Consider the following 20,269-nt stretch of genomic DNA (forward strand, 5'->3'; position numbering starts at 1 on the left):
CCCAGCACTCCATGCAGTGGGGCTGCTACCTTAATGTGCTTCTCAAAAACACTATTTGACTCAACCACTTCCTTCACAATTATGTTTGCAAAATTTTAAGGCAGTCCCTGCACTCATGACAGCCCCCATGCTCAAATTTCAGCCTGAAATATGAGCATGGGGGCTGTCATAAAGCCTTTACAAGTTTCCCCACATTCCCTTTTTAAATGTTGCACTTGGGAGCTTAAAGGGGAGAGGAAAATTTGGAATACTGCGCATTTGCCGGGTGGACAGCCCCATTCCTCTGTCAATCACATGAAATCATATCATTGAGAGATCACGTGGTCCCACTCACCTGTCAAATTTGTCCTGCAAGGCCAATCCTGATAATAATCTATCTCATGGAGCTTCCCTACCCCTCCTTTACTTTAATATACATATTTTGTACACATTATGTGGCTGGAAAACTGCATTGCAAAAAAAATAAACAAATTGCTTATTGTTTCTGAAAGTGCAGACACAGCTGTCAACTCTTCCCTTTTCTTGTGAGGAATCCTATTTGGAATAATGGAATTTCCCTTAAAAAAAACAAAAAACGTTGACAGCTATGAGTGCAGATGAGGTAGATTCAGCTTTAAATATAAATTGACTTTCCCCCCTTTCTCTAGCTAAGAATGGCCATACACTGTATACTGTATAATGAACACTCCTGGGTCTCTCCTTAGATACTCCCACCTACCCACACCTGTTTCCCAGTGAGGCCAATTGTTGCCAGTAACTTCGGACTTATCCAGACTTCCACTTGTCCCACCACTTTCCCAAGGGAAAACCCACTCACTACTGCTGAATTGTAGCAAATGTCAATCGGGTTTTTCACAGACTGATGTTTGCTCCAAATCAGCACTAAAGAGCAGAAAAGCACTCGGAGCCATGTCTAGAAAGCATGGGACAAGCAGAAGCCCTTGGACTGGATATTTTCAGAGTCATTTACAACATTGCGTTCTGAAATGCTTCTCGTTTCTGTTGTTTTTAAATATTTGCCAGTGTTTTAGGAGCATTAGAGATTGCCTGACGAAAACCTTAAAGAAAGTTTCGTTGGTTACCAGCTCTATGCCCATATCAGATGCAGTGTTGCATGAAGGGGTATGTTACTTATACTTTACAGGCATATGATGCGAGAACAGAAAGCACTACAGAATTGGCTGCAGTCTGGGCACTGATTGAATGCTCCCAGTATAAATACTGCAGAATAATAATTTTGAGGTTTCCTCTCATTGTTCCTCCTGAAGCTCCTACTGCTGTCCTTTTGTTCTTATTCCAGCTTTACAATGGCTCTTCTATATGCATAGGAAGCTTTCTTATACCAATTCAGACCACTAGCCTATACAGCGCAGTATTGTCCACACTAATTAGCAGCCCGTTTTGAGGCTGGGGTTTCTCACAGCCCACCTGGAAATGCAGGTAACTGAACCTGGGACCTTCTGCATGCAAAGCAGAGGCTCTCTACCACTGAGCCATGATCCTTCCTTTCTGGACATCTGCTTTATCTCTCCAATATACTGACCCGAATGTGAATTATTCACCTGGGTGTCAGTAGTACCAGTCTTCCCCCTGTACCTTCCCAATCTCCACAACTGCCCCATGGACAATGACCAGTGTCTGGATCCCAATTTCCCATTGGCTTTGACTTACTGACTAGTTTGGGCATGGAGATTGAATCTCCGTTTGATGGCTCAGTGTAGGCGGCCCAGACTTTGCAAATACTGTTCCTGCCCCGACTACCCTTGATTCGCTCACGTGGCACCTTAGCACCTTCCATGTTCTGTCTCCTTTCCCATCTTCCATATCCTCTCCATAACATCCCAAGCTGTAGATGATGACAGGCTCCAATGACACATCTCTCTGGGTTTGCCCTCCTGCCTGCACATATACGCATGAGCCCAGCCCTTTGTCTTTTGTTTACAGGCCATTCCTCCTCGCTTCACTTCCAGATTTACCACGTTTAGAAAGACAACGTGACCTACTTAGGCTCCCTGACCTAGTTATAGCAGAAACACTGACTCCAAATGCTCACTCTAGGAAAAAAAAGAAGAAAAAAGGACAAAGGCAGTGGAGCATGGAGAGAAATATTATCATGATTGTTGCTAATGAAAACAAACCCACCCGTATTGAGCTGCCTGCTGTTGCCTTTTTCAATCACTGCTGTTTCCCTGAGGGATACTAGGCATTCAGCTGCTCTTCCACTTCTGCAACTCTGGCACTACCATCCAGCACCATCCTGACCTTTCCTTTATTTCTCTGCTGCTCAAACCTTAAACTATCTTTCTTTTTAAAATAAAAAAAGTATTAGCTGCTGTAGCCTGCTTGCTCGTGAGAACATAAAAAGAACCATGCTGGATTTAACCAATGGCCCATTTAGTCCAGCACTGCATTTCCACCATGGCCAACCAGATGTCATTGAGAAGCTCACAAGCAAGACATGAGCACAACAGCACCCTCTCCACTTGAGATCCCCAGCAACTGATATAGGAGGCATGTTGCCTCTGGGTTGGATGAGGTAACTGTTAGGTGAATTTGTAGCTGGTTGATTGATTGAACCCAAAAAGTGCTCATTAATGGTTTCTCGCCCTCCTGAGAAAAAGTGACAAGTGAGGTGCCGCAGGGTTCTGTCCTGGGCCCGTTGTTGTTCAACGTCTTCATGAAGGGCCTGGATGAAGGAATTGAGGGAATGCTCATAAAGTTTGCAGATGATGCCAGATTGGGAGGGGGTACCTAAAGCTGCAGAAGAGAAAAATCGGGATTCAATATGACCTAAACATATTGGAAAAGTGAACCAACAAAATAAATTTCAATAGAGACAAATGTAAGGTTCTGCACTTAAGCCAGAAGACCCAGATGCATAAATATAAGATGAGAGACACCTAGCTTACTAGTAGTACATGTGAAATCTTGGTGGACCACAAGCTTAACGTGAGTCAGCAGTGTGATGCAGCAGCAAAAAAAAGCTAACCCTATTCTAGGCTGCATCAACAGAAGTATAGTGTCCAGATCAAGGGATGTAATAGTACCACTCTGTTCTGCCTTAGTCAGACCACACTTGGAATACTGTGTCCAGTTCTGGGCACCACAATTTAAGAAGGATGTTGACAAGCTGGAACGTGTGCCGAGGAAGGCAACCAAGATTATCAAGGGTCTGGAAACCAAGCCTTATGAGTAACGGTTGAAGGAGCTGGGTATGTTTAGCCTGGAAAAGAGGAGACTGAGAAGAGATATGACAGCCATCTTCAAATATCGTAAGGGTTGTCACATGAAGATAGAGCAAGCTTGTTTTCTCCTGCTCTGGAGGATAGGACTCAGACCAATGGATTCAAGGTCCAAGGAAGGGGATTCTGATGGAACATCAGGAAGAACTTTCTGACATTAAGAGGTGCTTGACAGTGGAACATTGTCAACTTTCCTTCCTTGGAGGTTTTTAAGCAGAGATTGGATGGCCACCTGTCATGGATGCTTTAGTTGAGATTCCTGCATAGCAGGGGGTTGGACTAGATGGGTCCCTCCCAACTCTATGATTCAATGTTTCTAAGGGATGGCAAGTGTTTTACCTGCTCTGCAGTTGTTCTGACAGTTGTGTCTCTCCTGTCTCTGATGGGGCTTCATTGCACTCTATAGATAACAGTGTGAAGAGAGAGAAAAGTGGCAGCACGTTTGTGTCTCTTGAAACAGCTACTTCTATCCAGTCACTTGCTTTCTGACTTGCTTCACTTCATCTTTTTCTTCTTATTCTTCTGCAAATCTGCAGGAAATGAGAAGAGACTACAGGAAGTGGTGCTGTCAAGATAGTAAGATAAGGAAATGAACCAGCATACCTCTAACTAAAGATCTAGCAGCACAGCCGCCGTAACAAAAAGTGAAAGGAAGTTAGAGGGAAATCCAAATTTACCTGCTACCAGACTTGCACAAAACAGAGCTTTGCATCCTCCCAGGGCTCTGCTTCCGAACATGTTGATTCAGGTTTTAGAAGGAAAGCATAATGAGAGTTATGGATCTGCAAGGGGAGATTCACTTAAGAAGATTCAAAGGCTAACTTACAAATGTACCAAACTAACAATTTTTTCAACAAGGCAGTGTATTTTAAGAGCATCTATTATTTTCATTTTTATATCTTCTGATAACCAGAAAGTCAAAGTACTCCTAAGAAATAGTCATAAGTGGGTTGAAATACTGGTGCAAATATTTCCACCCATCTTCAGTGCTCACGTCTCATCTCTCTAGTTGACATATGTCCGAGAAGCAGGGCTGGCCTGCCCATGAAGCAGTGCCCCCACCCTTCCAGCCTCTTCCATCATGGTCAGAAAAGTGGCACTGGCAGTGACGCTGGCTTCTGGTAAGATCTCTTGAGATCTTGACAAAATATCACAAGACCTCAAGTGCATGAGATCTCATGAGATTTCGGCGAAATAGTGCTTCAGGTTAAGAACTTTGCTTCAGGATAAGAACAGAAATCGTGCTCCAGTGGCGCGGCGGCAGCAGGAGGCCCCATTAGCTAAAGTGGTGCTTCAGGTTAAGAACAGTTTCAGGTTAAGAACGGACCTCCGGAATGAATTAAGTACTTAACCTGAGGTACCACTGTACATGATTGCCTCCTTATCCCTGTCCCCACTGCCTACAAAAGCAGGGATGAACCACCTAGAGCTTTTGATGATTAAGCAGTGTATAAATCCTATTAAATAAAAATAAACAAATATTTAAAATGGACCTAATGGCTGCACATTCAGGAACAATACCCTTTCACCTCATATCCTTTCCAAACTCACAAATTATCTCCACTCAGGAAGGTGCACTTATTGTTGGTACTTTCTTCATGCATCAAAGCTTTCATTCAGAACATTGCAATGAAATCTTTGTCTACGCATTGTTGGTTTTAACTCTTGCTTTTCCACACAGAGAAGCTGACTGGACTGGCAGCTGAATCTTTATTCGACACTGATGAAAGTGTTGTGTCTTCCGCCACACTTGAAGCAGCAGGCTAGTTTGGAGGGCGGGTCAGAAGATGCTATGTAGCAAATGCAGTTCTGCCTTCCACTGTGCACCCCAGCATCTGCTACGTGAGGCATTTGCCTCACATTGTCTAATGATAGGACAAGCCCTCTAAATACTCGTAAGGCAAAAAAAGTCATTACACCTGCAGCTAATGCATTCCTCATGTTGTTACTATCCCTTCTTTGTATAGTACATTTTAAAGTTTTCACCTAACCCCACAGCCAGCTTGCGTGAGGTAGGCTAGTTCTGAGTGATTGTGTCTTGGCCCTTGCCACTCATTGAGCTTCATGGACAACCTCCCCCCACCCTCCAAATCCATATAATTTATCCACTGAGCCACAATGAGACATTATGGGGGAAAGTCACTGAAGGAGATATTTTTTTATAAGCACATTCTCATTTAGCTTTACCACAGTGAATAACTTTTGTGTCCTTTGTTTTAAAAGAAACTTAATTTCTCATTTCAGGCTCTAATCATTTTTGTGTACCTTGCTGGGATCAAGCTGTGTTTCAGCTCCATTACTGTTTATGAAATGTACTTATTTTCAATGTCACAAAGTAATCTGTTGCATGCAAAACCTCGCTATGTACAATTGTGATAAGCACACATTAAAATCTGCTTCCGTCCAACGACAAGTGTGAGATTGACTTCAAGATGGCAGCGCTAATGATGATGGCGATGATCATCATAATGATGATGATAAATGACTTCTGTTTATTCCTCTTTGAGGTAATGAGCCTTTAATGTCAACAACACTTTTTCACGGGTGCAGGCCTAGAAATCTGCTAGGTTTCTGAGGATTTTATCTATTTATCTATTTATTCTTAGAGCTGCAAAGTTACCAATTAGATTTCAGAGTAGTTTTCTTTCTTCACCATCCAGAGCTGAGGGGTTAAACAGATGGATAGTACCTTCTCATGGAGGGTCAAGGAAGGACCACACCAATGTCTGAGTGGGAAATCCCACACTTATCATTGAGGAGGAGGAGGAGGAGGAGGAGGAGGAAGAAGAAGAAGAAGAAGAAGAAGAAGAAGAAGAAGAAGAAGAAGAAGAAGAAGAATTTGGATTTGATATCCCACCTTTCACTCCCCTTCAGGAGTCTATAAGCGGCTAACATTCTCCTTTCCCTTCCTCCCCCACAACAAACACTCTGTGAAGTGAGTGGGGCTGAGAGACTTCAAAGAAGTGTGACTGGCCCAAGGTCACCCAGCAGCTGCATGTGGAAGAGCGGGGACACGGGGACGAGACTACCGCTCTTAACCACTACACTACACTGGCTCTCACATGGACCATGCACAACTATTGTGGAATGCAAGGTGAGTTATCTCTCCTTTGTTTCTATGATTGTACAGAAGACACATTTTTTCTCCCCACACAGCAAAGCAACTGCACCTCATGCAAATATCTCCTGCACTTTCCCCCCTCACTAATGTAGAATATTTCAAACAAATGCATTAAACCCAAATTCCAGACACACTGGCTACATTTCTGATGGCACCCTCTGATTAAATTTTCAGATGTCTGTAAGCATTCCCAAGCCACTGTGTATTGGGTCCCCTTCACAGTTAGGTTTATGTTATTAGTATTGACAATCGTTCACTTGAAACCTAGGCCAGGACTGAAATCCCGTCTCGTCACTTATCTCTCCATTTTTATCTTGTTTGCTTCCTCTCATCATTTCAAATAAATACTCTCCTTCAGAAAGATCCTCTCTTTTTTTTCTTCTCTTTTTTTTTGCAAGGAGGGGAGGACTGCAAAAATGGGAGCAAATGGGTAAGCCAAAGTGAGCTAAAAAGACAGGCATGAACAAGAAGAGGAAGCTTTAGTTTTCAGTATTGATGACATTATCCCGCCCCGCTATAGAATCTCTCTTGGGTAAACTTAGCAGATTTTTTTGCACTGTAGGGAATACCATTGTTTCCCTTAAGGAAGCAGGAAACGAAAAGAATGGGCAGGAGACTTTACAAAGGAAGAATGAGCGCGGGGGTATAGCAATAAAATATGCCCTTTGCTGAAGCTCGTATTTTAGTAAATATTTGACATAATATTCCTCCTTTTGTAATGGAAAACTCAGCATAAAGTTGCCCCTAAAGATTCAAGGGGAGAGCCATATCTGGAATTTGACAAAGAAGCATTGTTTGGTCCAGTGGCGTAGCGTGGGGGGTGCAGGGGGGGGCCAGCCGCACCGGGTGCAACATCTGGGGGTTAGGGTTAGGGGGCGCAAATCCACGGGTTAGGGGATGCAAATTACTTGCCTTGCCCCGGGTGCTGACAACCCACGCTATGCCACTGGTTTGGTCACTGCAACACAGAGGGAAAGAAGGCAAAGATGGTTAAGAGAAGACATGGTGGGGATCAGGGAGCAATCCAGACCCAAGATCCAGCAGGAGGAGTGGAGTTTGGAATAGATAGATCTCTGGCTGGGTTTGGGCCAACAAGGGCTATGCTGTCCAAACTCAGCCAGAGATATGTCAGCATAGGCCAGTTAAAGCTCACTAAGCCTAGGCTGTGGGAAGTCTCAAAAATGGCGGGGGGACAGCGCAGGAGAAGACTTACCCCAATGCACCAATGCACCCCACCCCACAACATCATGGCGGTGCAGCATGACATCATGCTCTCCCTAGCCAGGCCAGGCCAACTCAGCCCACCATCCCTCACCCACTGCCAGCTGCCTTACCCAAAGGGATGCACAGAGTGAAGATGCTTCTTCGAATGGATCCCAGGTAGAGATCACCAGAGCGCCTTCCAGGAGGGCACTCTGGCAAGCCTCCAAATGACGCCGGAAGACCAAGCATCTTTGTCCTGACACATCCTTTTGAGGATCACCATGGAATTTTGTGGGGGCCTATCCCCCTTCATGAAAATATTGTAGGGGCCCTGGCCCCCCTGCTTCCCCTCTTCCATATTCTATTGAGCTTGGTCACATAATCTAGCAACCTAGTAGAAGCTACCCTGGCAAAAGGGGTGGTGTAAATCAACCCCTATTTTAAAGGCTTGCTTTCCCTCTGCCATGCTCAGTTCAGCTGGCCGTAGCCTCACTGCCAAATGGAGTGTGTCATAGGAGTATGTGACTTCAGAATAACTTACCCTGACATAAATTATGCTGTTTTCCTACAGTTTCCTACAGTTTTGATTGTTCTGCTCTACTGTCATGAATAGCTTGGATTACATGGGAAATGGCTTCATACTGTTGGGATACTGCCAGGGAGACATCGACCGTCACTGCCTCCAGCCGGACTCCGGACATCCATCGATCCCCCGTAGATGTGCAGTATCAGCAATTAGCGACACGAAGCCTCAGAAATAGATTGCCACATTCTTAGGCTGGTGCACACTCTATTAGCAGAATTCACACAGCAAAAGTTGCACAGCAGGAGAGCATATTTACAAGTTTATTCCACGTTGGTCAGAACAAAGAAAACCATGACCGCCTGCTAGCGTGTTCAGGCACAGAGAGAGAAAACGAAAGCAATAGCAAACATAAACATCCTGTGAACAGGAAATACGCAGACGCTGTGACTCACAAGCGTGCTCCCTTTTAAGGTGGAACGGAAATATCCTAACACATACCAGGTCACACTTTTTGTCCATCCACCTCCCAGCATTGTCTGCTCTGACTGGCAGCTGCTCTCCAGGGTCTCAGGCAGATGTCATTCCAATCATCTCCTACATCAGAGATGGGGAGCCTGTGGCTCATCCTCAACTATAGGCCCTGCTGATGGAGACAGACAGGGTTTGGAATCTGATGGCATTTGGAGGGCCACAACTTCCCCATTCCAGTATTACCCAATCCTCTACCACCAGCACTTAGCTACTGTGTAAGAAGAATGATGCCCAATGCAGTCAATGTGAGATTCAGATTTAGTTTGACACCAAGGGACTCTGTGTTGGCACGGATCCCTGCTAGCCACAGGATTAATTGCAGCTCACTGTATTTGTATTGGTGGAGGTTTGGGTGTTATTAATGCCAGAACTCAGACACTGTCTCCCTTCTTTTCCTCGTGTTGTACTGCTCAGACCTCGTCTCTCATGGTTAACTTGACACAGGAGTATTCCTTGCTCACTGCAACATGGAGAGAAGGAGAGGGAGAATGATTTGGGACAAAGGAATATGGCGTTATCTGAATGCCAGGCTCCTCAGTTGAGAAAGAAATGCTAATATAAGTGGTGAAGGCATGAGGAAGAATGAGATCCACTGAGGTGTGAAAGCAGCAGAGATGAGAGGCAAAGTTTCACAGCAATGGAAGCCTTTACACCATCCAACTTTACAGGGCAACCTCTTGACTCACAGCAGGAGGGACCCATGAGTAGCTGCTGTGAAAACACACTAGGAAACGCCACTGCCTTTCTAAAGTAGGCATTCCCACCACCACCTGAGTGGGAAACAGCTTGGAAATCAGACTTCTAAAGGGCTGAGAGAAAAAATCACATGAGATCAGTGTCAATTGCTGGGTTCAGGCCAAATGAGATGTGGAAACATCAGAACGTAATCTGCTGCTGAATCTTTATAAACTGAGGGTAATGTGGGTTGATCCAGAGGCGCAAACCATGCCTTTCCTCACTGACACTTCCTCACACATGCATACACATAAACGTCTTCCCTCCCCCCTATTAAAAATCAGCACTGAAAAGCCATTTAAAGGCACACACAAAACAAAACAGAGCAACAGCAGACCCTCTCACAACAGGCAGTTAGAGGCCAAAGACCTGTCTTTGTCTGCCAGCAACAGAAAAGTAGAGAGAGGACCAGTCTAGCCTCTAATGGAAGGGAGTTCCACGGGATCCAGTATGGGGGACCATGTAAGGGGACCATGTAAGATTCCTGCATCGCAGGGAGTTGGGCTTTATCAGTGGTTCCCAAATAGCTAAGTACTGAGCACCCCTGTTTTGCAAAAAGTCAAGCCACGGCCCCCTTATTTTGAAATTTTTGATATCTCTATGGTATTTTGTTATGTGAATGGTGCCACAGACCCCATGGGTGGGTTATGCAGTCCCCCTGGGGTCCATGGTCAACCAATTGGGAACCACTGGACTAGATGATAACCAATGTTCCTTCCAACTCTACAGTTCTATGGTTTTATTAAGTGTCTCTCTAAGCCCAAGGTATGGAGTTCCCATAATCTCTGACTATTGGTTATGCTGGCTAATGGGAGTTGAACTTCAACAGTACCTGGAGGTGGCCCTCATGTTATTGACCTCTGCTCTGAGCAGCATAATAGCTATAGGTAAAAGGTAAAAGAGGATTTTAAACGGAGAACCAAATGAACAGACTGGTCAATGTCTAAATTCTATTGTCAATTTTTGGTTTTAGTTTTCATATGGTCTCTTTTTGCTTTTATTTATTTGGTCCACACCTTCAGAATGGAATATTAATGCATATAATAAATAAATGAAATAATACTTGAGGAACCATGCACAATTAAGTCCTGTCTCCATCCCCATCCCAGAACACACCTGCAACTCTCTTCAAAAGGGGTGGAATCTATGCAATGCACCTAGGAAACAATATGCAACTAGTGAACTAGTATTTTTCTTATCAAAAGTGAATGTTGCACAGTATATCTAGGATCACTTGCTGTGGGGGGACGTGTGCTCACATGTGCACCACAGATTACTATGCATGGCCTAACTAAATGGAAGGATATTCATGTGAACATAAGGTAAACTGCACAACAGTTTCCACAAATTCTAGAAGGTCTTTCTCTGCCAAGGTGTAATAAGCTGAATTCCTACTTCAGACCCAAGCTGATCTCATGAAATTGCCCTTGCTGGTTTTAGTTCTAGTAATGAGTAGTTCCCTGCTTACTCATAGCAGCTTTACTAAAAGGGACCAACCCCAGATACCACTCACTGCACTCAGGATGCAGCTTCTGCTAACTTTGGTTTCCTAAACTTGTCCAAAATAAGATGCAATGGTTTCTTAAAACAGCCCCTGGAGTAACTGGACACCACTGTTTTGATTGCTGCATATCTTCTCTATGTATTATATATCTGTATTGGTTTTCAGTGGGGAAACCATTTGTTGCTTTTAGCACACTTATAAGTTTAAATAAAAACAAATATATCTGTATTGACTCGAGTTATTATGCTCGGTTTCATACAGCATAAGTGGTTCAAATAAAAATAGATTGGCTATAGTAAATGTGCATCAGTTCCAATAATAACAGAGGCAGCTTCGAGAAGCACAGGAGTTTAATTTTAATGCACTTTGGATTGACAAAGCAAAGGAAAGAAGACTGGGTTTAGAACAACTTTTAGTCTAAATTTTATGTCTGAGTTCTTTTATGCTGCAAGGTGAGAATGTTTGCCAGATTTACAAAACACAACTATGTGATTAAAGAATGTCTGCATATATACATGCCAGAAGGAGGATGCAGGTCTCTTTTGCCAAGGCGAGAAAACTACAAATGTAAGCTGAGTGTCAAAGAAATTTAAGATCCTGTGGAATTCACACTTGTGGCCACAGCAAGCATCTTCCACAAGCCATGTCCTCTGGGCAGTTGTGCCTTGCAATGGGACACTCTGGTTTTTGTGTGTGTGTGTGTGTGTGTGTGTGTGTTTGAATAATATTTATTAAAATTTCAAAGAAATTACAAAAATAGAAAAAAGAAAAGAAAAAATAAGAAAAAGGACAAAAAATACAAAATACAGAAAAATAAAAACAGTTAAAAACAAATCAGTCTTTCCATCTCTTATCTTTCATTTACTTATTTCTCTGATCTCTTCTCACCTCTAGTTCAGTAACAGATAGGTAGCCGTGTTGGTCTGCCATAGTCCAAACAAAAAAAATTCCTTCCAGTAGCACCTTAAAGACCAACTAAGTCAGTTCTTGGTATGAGCTTTCGTGTGCATGCACACTTCTTCAGATACACAGATATCTGTGTATCTGAAGAAGTGTGCATGCACACGAAAGCTCATACCAAGAACTGACTTAGTTGGTCTTTAAGGTGCTACTGGAAGGAATTTTTTTTGTTTTGACTCTAGTTCAGTAGTTGTTTCAGCAAATGCTTACCCTTTTTGCTTTTATCTTAATATTTTATCTTAATATGTTGTAACTTTACATTTTCACCTGTTATCAATTCCTCTTTACTTAATCCTTTATATCTTTTCTGCTAAAACCACATAGTTTAATTCCAACATCTTTCTAACATTCCTTAATTTTACAATATTTCTGTAGGTAGACTTTAAATTTCTTCCACTCTTCTTCCACCGACTTTTCTCCTTGGTCTCGGATTCTGCCAGTCATCTCAGCCAGTTCCATATAGTCCATCACCTTCATCTGCCATTCTTCCTGGGTGGGTAGATCTTGTATTTTCCAGTACTTTGCGATAAGTATTCTTGCTGCTGTCGTAGCATACATAAAGAAAGTTCTATCCTCCTTTAACACCAACTGGCCGACCATGCCCAAGAGAAAGGCCTCTGGTTTCTTCTGGAAGGTATATTTAAATACCTTTTTCATTTCATTATAAATCATCTCCCAGAAGGTCTTAATCTTTGGGCATGTCCACCAAAGGTGAAAAAAGGTACCTTCACATTCTTTACATTTCCAACATTTATTATCGGGCAGGTGATAAATTTTTGCAAGCTTGACTGGAGTCATGTACCACCTGTAAATCATTTTCATAATATTCTCTCTTAAGGCATTACATGCCGTAAACTTCATACCTGTGGTCCATAACTGTTCCCAGTCAGCAAACATAATGTTGTGTCCAACATCCTGTGCCCATTTAATCATAACAGATTTAACCGTTTCATCCTGTGTATTCCATTTCAACAGCAAGTTATACATTCTTGACAGGTTCTTAGTTTTAGGTTCTAACAATTCTGTTTCCAATTTTGATTTTCCCACCTGGAAACCAATTTTTTTGTCCAAATTATATATCTCCCTTATTTGATAATAGTGAAGCCAGTCTCGTACTTTGTTTTTTAATTTATCAAAGCTCTGCAGTTTTAATCTATCTCCTTCTTGTTCCGCAATGGGACACTCTGAGTTAGCTGGTAGTTTGGTTCTGCATATTCACACTACACACACCAGCAATTACCAAACAGTGTGACAGGGCACTCTAGTCTGCTTCAAGGAAGGCAGAAGCAGACCTAGGAACAATGAAGCCTTGATAATGTGCAAATAGTTACTTCCTTAGTCAAGAGGCAGTACTTGAAGACAGAACTCCAGAAGGTTGGGTAGAACCTAGAACAGATTTGAGGGATGCAGGGGGAAGTGAAAGGAAAGTTTCCATTGCTAAAGGAAAATCTTTGTCCCGGTGGAACCATAGATGTAGTGCTATGTTGCATACAGTTTAAGAGATCAATGTGCAGTTGGGTTAGTAGCAAGGTAAAGCAGAGGTTTTATGGACAGTAGAGTCTTAACCTGGATAGACACTGGTGCGCACAAAATCTTTGGTGCCAATTCTGATCATCTGTGACCATGGGCCATGCTGGCTGGGGCTGATAGCAGCTCTAGTTCAACAATAAAACCTGGAGTAATGATTGTAGCTGATAAGGGTGGTGGAGACTGAGGAATCTCCATCATGAATCTCAAGGGTCTGTGAGGAGGGGTTCCCCTCAGCTGTTTTGCCACTTGGTCCAGTCACCCTGGGGCAAATATGTAAATGTCACTATGAGGCCTCATCATAGTGCTCTGCCAATATGGTGCCCTGTAAGCCAATTGTGAACCCATTCACACACACACACACACACACACACACACACACACACACACCAAACTGCATATGGATTTTGTCATGGCACAACTGCCCAATTATTATAAACTGACTCCAACAAAGACCAGTGAAATAGGCTTGTATTTTGCCTCAGATTAATACAATATTGATTGATTGATTGATTGATTGATTGATTGTAAACATTAAGTGCTTCCCTAATGAACATTTTTAAAAAATGCCTGAATCTTGAAGATGGCAAATATTTGATCAACAATCGTTCCAAAAAAAGTTACTGATGAAATAAGAAAAATCACCTTATAAAGAGATTAAATAGTAAGTATGCCCATGTGTCTGAGCAGATATTCCTGGCTTGAGGTCTTGGGAGGCACTAAAATTGAGGTCTACCACCCAACTCACAATGCTGTGTGGCTGGCATTGTTGGGGGAATAAATTCCACATTTAACAAAAAATAAATAAATGTATGCCTCATATTTGATTCCGATTGTCGTTCTTCTCATAATACATGGATGGTTTATGCTGAAGAATTTCTCAAAATGGATCTTTTCAGGCTATCCATCAAACAATTATATCCAGCATGTGAATTTATAATTACTCTGTAAAATCACTATATTAACTAGTGAATTCATAATTATTGTACATGCATATTGAGCATTTGCTTTGTTTATGTCCTACTGTGTGCTACATCAATTTGCACCAGCGCATGATGCACGTGCTATTCTTGTTTGTTGTTATTTGTGATTTATTTCTATTATAAGAAGAAGAAGAAGAAGAGTTTGGATTTGCTATCCCGCTTTATCACTGCCCGAAGGAGTCTCAAAGCGGCTAACATTCTCCTTTCCCTTCCTCCCCCACAACAAACACTCTGTGAGGTGAGTGGGGCTGAGAGACTTCAAAGAAGTGTGACTGGCCCAAGGTCACCCAGCAGCTGCATGTGGAGGAGCGGAGACACGAACCCGGTTCCCCAGATTACGAGACTACCGCTCTTAACCACTACACCACACTGGCTCTTTCTGTACATTTGCAATTGGTTTTTCGTTTTGTTTCCTGCTTTTGTCCACCAGAGGCCTACCTCTTTTTTTCCTTTTCTTGCTGGACATAGAAAGGAGGCAAATGAAGATGAAAGAGAGCTGCCATCAGCCATGCCATCAGCCATATTTGCTATGCCCTGTGTCCTCTTCTGGATAGGCTATATGCCTCCAGAACAGTAAGCTAGAACTCATGGGTACTGCCTATCAGCTAGAGTCACTCAGAAGCAACTTCTGCATTGCACTTAACAGAGTTGGAGAACAAGATTGGGAACAACAGGGGACCCAGAAGTTCAGGACCTGGGACAGCTCCCAGGCATAGCCAATGCTCTTCCAACATGTCGGAGTCCCTGCAATAGCTTAACTTAGATCTCATAACCTCCAGCAGAAGCTGAGGACTAGAGATGGGGAAAAAATCTGATTCTGTTCACAGAATGATCAAATCTTCACTTTCTGAAACAATATGAGAATTGAAACACAGCCATCCTTTGAAATTTGCACTTACCTGAATGTTGTGATACAGCTCTCCAACCAATGTGTGTCTAAAAGCATTCATTAGGTACTGTGGGGGCTCTGCCCCACTGCTTACTTCACTTGACAACCCCCCTGACTGCTCCGCAAGATACTAATTGCTGAATTGCACTAAAACGTTAAAGAATTTACACGAGGGGTGTGGTTTTTTTTAACACTAGTTGCTACACAAATGTGAACTGAATTTGAGATTGGGGAAAAGAGAAGTGGAATGAACCAAAGCCGAGAGAACCTTCTATCCCTAGTGAGGACTGCCAGAGCCCAAATTCTCAATCAAAGCAGCAGAGAGTTAGATGTCCAAAAGTATTGCATTGTGCTGCAGCTGAGTGACCTAAGAGCCATTTGATTCTTTTCTCCCCTGGAGACCCCTTAGAGATTAAATTGCCATGGGTTGAATGCCCCAATTAAGATCCCAGAAGCTCTCACCCACCCAGCTTGTTTTCAAAGCCAGAAACATGCCCCCCCTTTTCAAAGAGATATGAGGAATTCAACATCTGATGCCAAGTCTGGTGAGTTGTGTGGGTCATGCAATCTCCTAGGAAGAGAACAAGTAGCTTGAGATGAAATTCTGAGGAGTGACTAAGAGAAAGGTTTGGGTCTCCGGTCTCAATACTAAGTGGCTTGCACTGCTAAGGCGGTAGTCTGAAACAATGTTGTGAACTACCTGGGAAACCCAAAGAAATGGGTTTTTCCCCCTAGTCAAAGTGCTTTCCTTGCTTATTGCATTGTTTCCTGTGCTAAATGTCTTCTGCTCTGAAGACACAGGCAGAGCAGAAGGGTGAGCACTGCTCTACCACTGGGATCTAGTGCACCAGCACTCACTAGCTCCTACTAAATAGCACAAATGACGAGAAGTTGCTGGAGGTGACAAGGTGGGGAAGGTGGGCTCTAGCCTGTCCCTAGCATGGAACCCTGGAGTGAGAAATAGGGCCTGATTTCTCTGTTCCATCAAAATCCCTAGAAGCTTCCAGTCTCTGGGCCATCTGTCTGTCCCTCGTGGGACCATCTGTTCACAATGATCATCACTCCCAGGACACTGTGTTCACTGTGACTGGCAGACTGAAGCATGCCAGAAGCTGTGAGAAAGCAACAAGCAGCCTATAAATGTGGAATTTCTATTTCCAGCATGTGAAGCATGTGTGCGCCTCCCTTGTTTTCCTGTACACCACAATGCAAGGCATTCAAAGACATGGCCCAAAAATAGAACAAAATCTGTAACCATGATTCCTATATAGCTAAATGCTCACTGGAGAAGCACATAGCGGAGACAGGCAAAACTTGCTTGAATGGGAGTTTTCCAGGAATATGCAAAGATACCAGTGAAGTGTTAACAGTTTCTCAATGGAGGGTATCCTTTGCTGTGTGTAAGTACTAAAGCAAAGCTTATTTTATTTTGCTTACTGTTTTGGGAACTGTGAATTAGATAGATTTGCATTAAAATGTGAACCGGACCAAATTTCTCCCCCATCCCGGATTGCTGCATGGCTTCCACATATTTTGGGCAAGAGAATAACAAATGCACTTCCTCTCTGGACCCTAATTTTGGAGAAGCAAAATCTTAGCTTTTATCTTATACTAAAGGGCCATCATATGTCAGTGCTATATGAATGAAAGCATGTATTCCAGATGTCCCAATTCAGCAAGGATACCCACATTTTGGTGTGTCCTGCTGTCTCTCAGGTATAAAATGGGGCTGCATATTGAAAGATGCGTGCACATGTATTTATTATATGCATTTGACTTCCTGTTTCCAACACCACATTGCAATTAAAAAATATATAAAGAAATAATACATTATAGATGGCTTAATGCCAAAATTGGTTTTTGTACTTGCAAATAACTTAGAAGCCTACTACACAAGCATTGAAATATAATTAAAATATACAATCCCATGAAAATGATTGATTGATTGATTGATTGATTGATTGATGTGGAGAGGTATGCTGAGCCAAACTGGAGTGGAAGTCCTCCTCACCATTTCTCCTCTGTGCTGTATTTGTGCATTACAGTAATAATGTGCTTCATTACTCTGAAGTAGTTGTTCCAGTTGGTGATACCCACCATAGTTTGTTTCCCATGTTGATCTTTGTCTCAGTTCAGCCCAGCTGGCACTGCCGCAGTATTACCCAGTGAACACCCAGAACAGCTGTGCAGTGGCACCATGCTGTGGTTGAGTGAGCAATGAGTAGAGGGGTGCACATCTTTGCAGACCTTGGGGTAGAATATTGCTCATACGTAGCTGGATCTTTCCTTCAGCAGTGTTGGATCAGCATAATTGACGGGTTGAGATGGGCAGCTGGACAACACAGAAAGAGGCCAGATAGCACTCTACACTTCCTGCCTGCGAACAGCCTCTTGCGAGTAAAGCTCAGATTTATTTGCCAGAGAGCAGGGGCAGCCCAAGACGTTTTTCCGCCTGAGGCAAAATGCTGCCCCACTGCCACCTCTGCAATGAGTGAGGGCTGTGAAGCTCTGCAAGGGCTTCCTCTTAAGGGAGCATTAGTACATTGAAATTATTGTTCCTCCAGTTACATTTTATCTCTAGAAGGATCTGAAGCTGAAGCTGACCAATCCCCCCTTTTTCCTTGTTGAGGAAAAGAAACATTTATTGCCACTCTTACTGCAACCTCACCTCCTGACACAATATTATCTCACAGCAACCTGCCCAGTAAGCAAATTGCTTCTTTTGGCCCCAGCACAGTCTCTGCACGAAGCCTGCGATATTGATTCTGACACTGCACTGGCACATGTGGGACAATTCCAGGAGGTGAACAATCAATGAGGCCACAATTGCGCCTTCACAGCCAGAGCTATGGGAGGCAAAGGAGGATGTGTGAACTGCACGTAAGAGGAAAAAACAAACAAATTTTGGAATGTCCTCAGCTGACTCAGCACAAAAGCAGAGCGGCCATATGAACAGAGACAGCCAGGCTACTACTGCTGCTACTACTAGTAGTGGGACCTGCAACAAGCAAGCAAGCAAGCAAGCAAGCAAATAAATAAATAAATAATCAATCTACTCGTACTTCTTTTACCGTATTTAGTGGACACTTGTAGTGTGTAGTGCACCTGTTCAGGTTCCACTTAGCTGGGACGGAATGAAAGGATGTTATTTTGCAGCAGTTCCCATCATGCCTGGAGGATTGGTCCAAGAATGGGAATGTTGGTAGACTCCAACTGCAGCTCATCTTTTTTGGCTTATGGAGTCCTGCAATGGCCCAACTTACCTCCCACAGTTTTTTAACATCTTCATGAAACTGCTGGCTTCCTTGAGTTCACTGTGAATAGGGAATGACTGTTAAACCACTCTGAGAAATATAGCTCTAGGAGGGGAATATGGGTCTTCTAACAACTCTCAGCACCCTTGACAAACTACAGCTGCTAGAATTCTTTGGGGAAGCCATAGTGTTTAAAGTGCTATCATAGTGCTTTAAACATGTGGTGTGAATGTAGCCCAAGAGAAGGGAATGCAACTAGCATTTGGCAAGGAAGTCTAGTCTTTGCACCCCTTGGAAGAGACCTAGTGCCTATAAGCAAAAGAATGAGTGGGACTAAGGAATGTAATGTAGAATATATGTTTTAGAAAAAGGTAGAATCATAGAATCATAGAGTTGGAAGAGACCACAAGGGCCATCGAGTCCAACCCCCTGCCAAGCAGGAAACACCATCAGAGGACTCCTGACATATGGTTGTCAAGCCTCTGCTTAAAGACCTCCAAAGAAGAAGACTCTACCACACTCCTTGGCAGCCAATTCCACTGTCGAACAGCTCTTACTGTCAGGAAGTTCTTCCTAATGTTTAGGTGGAATCTTCTTTCTTGTAGTTTGGATCCATTGCTCCATGTCCGCTTCTCTGGAGCAGCAGAAAACAACCTTTCTCCCTCCTCTATGTGACATCCTTTAATATATTTGAACATGGCTATCATATCACCCCTTAACCTCCTCTTCTCCAGGCTAAACATGCCCAGCTCCCTTAGCCGTTCCTCATAAGGCATCGTTTCCAGGCCTTTGACTATTTTGGTTGCCCTCCTCTGGACACGTTCCAGTTTGTCAGTGTCCTTCTTGAACTGTGGTGCCCAGAATTGGACACAGTACTCCAGGTGAGGTCTGACCAGAGCAGAATACAGAGACACTATTACTTCCCTTGATCTAGATGCTATACTCCTATTGATGCAGCCCAGAATTGCATTGGCTTTTTTAGCTGCCGCGTCACACTGTTGGCTCATGTCAAGTCTGTGGTCAACCAAGACTCCTAGATCCTTTTCACATGTACTGCTCTCAAGCCAGGTGTCACCCATCTTGTATTTGTGCCTCTCATTTTTTTTGCCCAAGTGCAATACTTTACATTTCTCCCTGTTAAAATTCACCTTGTTTGTTTTGGCCCAGTTCTCTAATCTGTCAAGGTCGTTTTGAAGTGTGATCCTGTCCTCTGGGGTGTTAGCCACCCCTCCCAGTTTGGTGTCATCTGCAAATTTGATCAGGATGCCCTTGAGTCTATCATCCAAGTCATTGATAAAGATGTTGAATAAGACCGGGCCCAAGACAGAACCCTGTGGCACCCAACTAGTCACTCTTCTCCAGGATGAAGAGGAACCATTGATGAGCACCCTTTGGGTTCGGTCAGTCAACCAGTTACAAATCCACTGAGAGGTAGCATAGTCAAGACCGCATTTTACCAGCTTCTTTACAAGAATATCATGGGGCACCTTGTCAAATGCCTTGCTGAAATCAAGGCAGGCTACATCCACTGCGTTCCCTTCATCTACCAGGCTTATAATTCTGTCAAAAAACAAGATCAGGTTAGTCTGACATGACTTATTTTTCAGAAATCCATGCTGACTATTGGTGATCACAGCATTCCTTTCTAGGTGCTCACAGACTGTTTGCTTAATGATCTGCTCCAGAATCTTCCCTGGTATTGATGTCAGACTGACTGGGCGGTAATTATTTGGGTCCTCTTTCCCCCTTTTTGAAAATAGATACAACATTTGCCCTCCTCCAGTCTGCTGGGAC

The 20,269-nt window shown here is 43.3% G+C and overlaps 1 long non-coding RNA gene across 1 annotated transcript; it reads right to left on the reverse strand.

The window, feature by feature from the left end:
• Nucleotides 1–2,314: 2,314 nt before the first annotated feature.
• Nucleotides 2,315–18,814, reverse strand: LOC310845009. Its single transcript, XR_014564423.1, has 4 exons — nt 18,293–18,814; nt 4,666–4,699; nt 3,582–3,708; nt 2,315–2,757 (listed from the first exon to the last, which is right to left on the reverse strand). It is a non-coding gene; the product is annotated as an uncharacterized lncRNA (long non-coding RNA).
• Between the last annotated feature and the right edge of the window lie 1,455 nt (nt 18,815–20,269).

The sequence above is a fragment of the Podarcis gaigeae genome (genome assembly GCF_964106915.1).
Source record: "Podarcis gaigeae genome assembly, chromosome: 1".
Lineage (NCBI taxonomy): Eukaryota > Metazoa > Chordata > Lepidosauria > Squamata > Lacertidae > Podarcis > Podarcis gaigeae.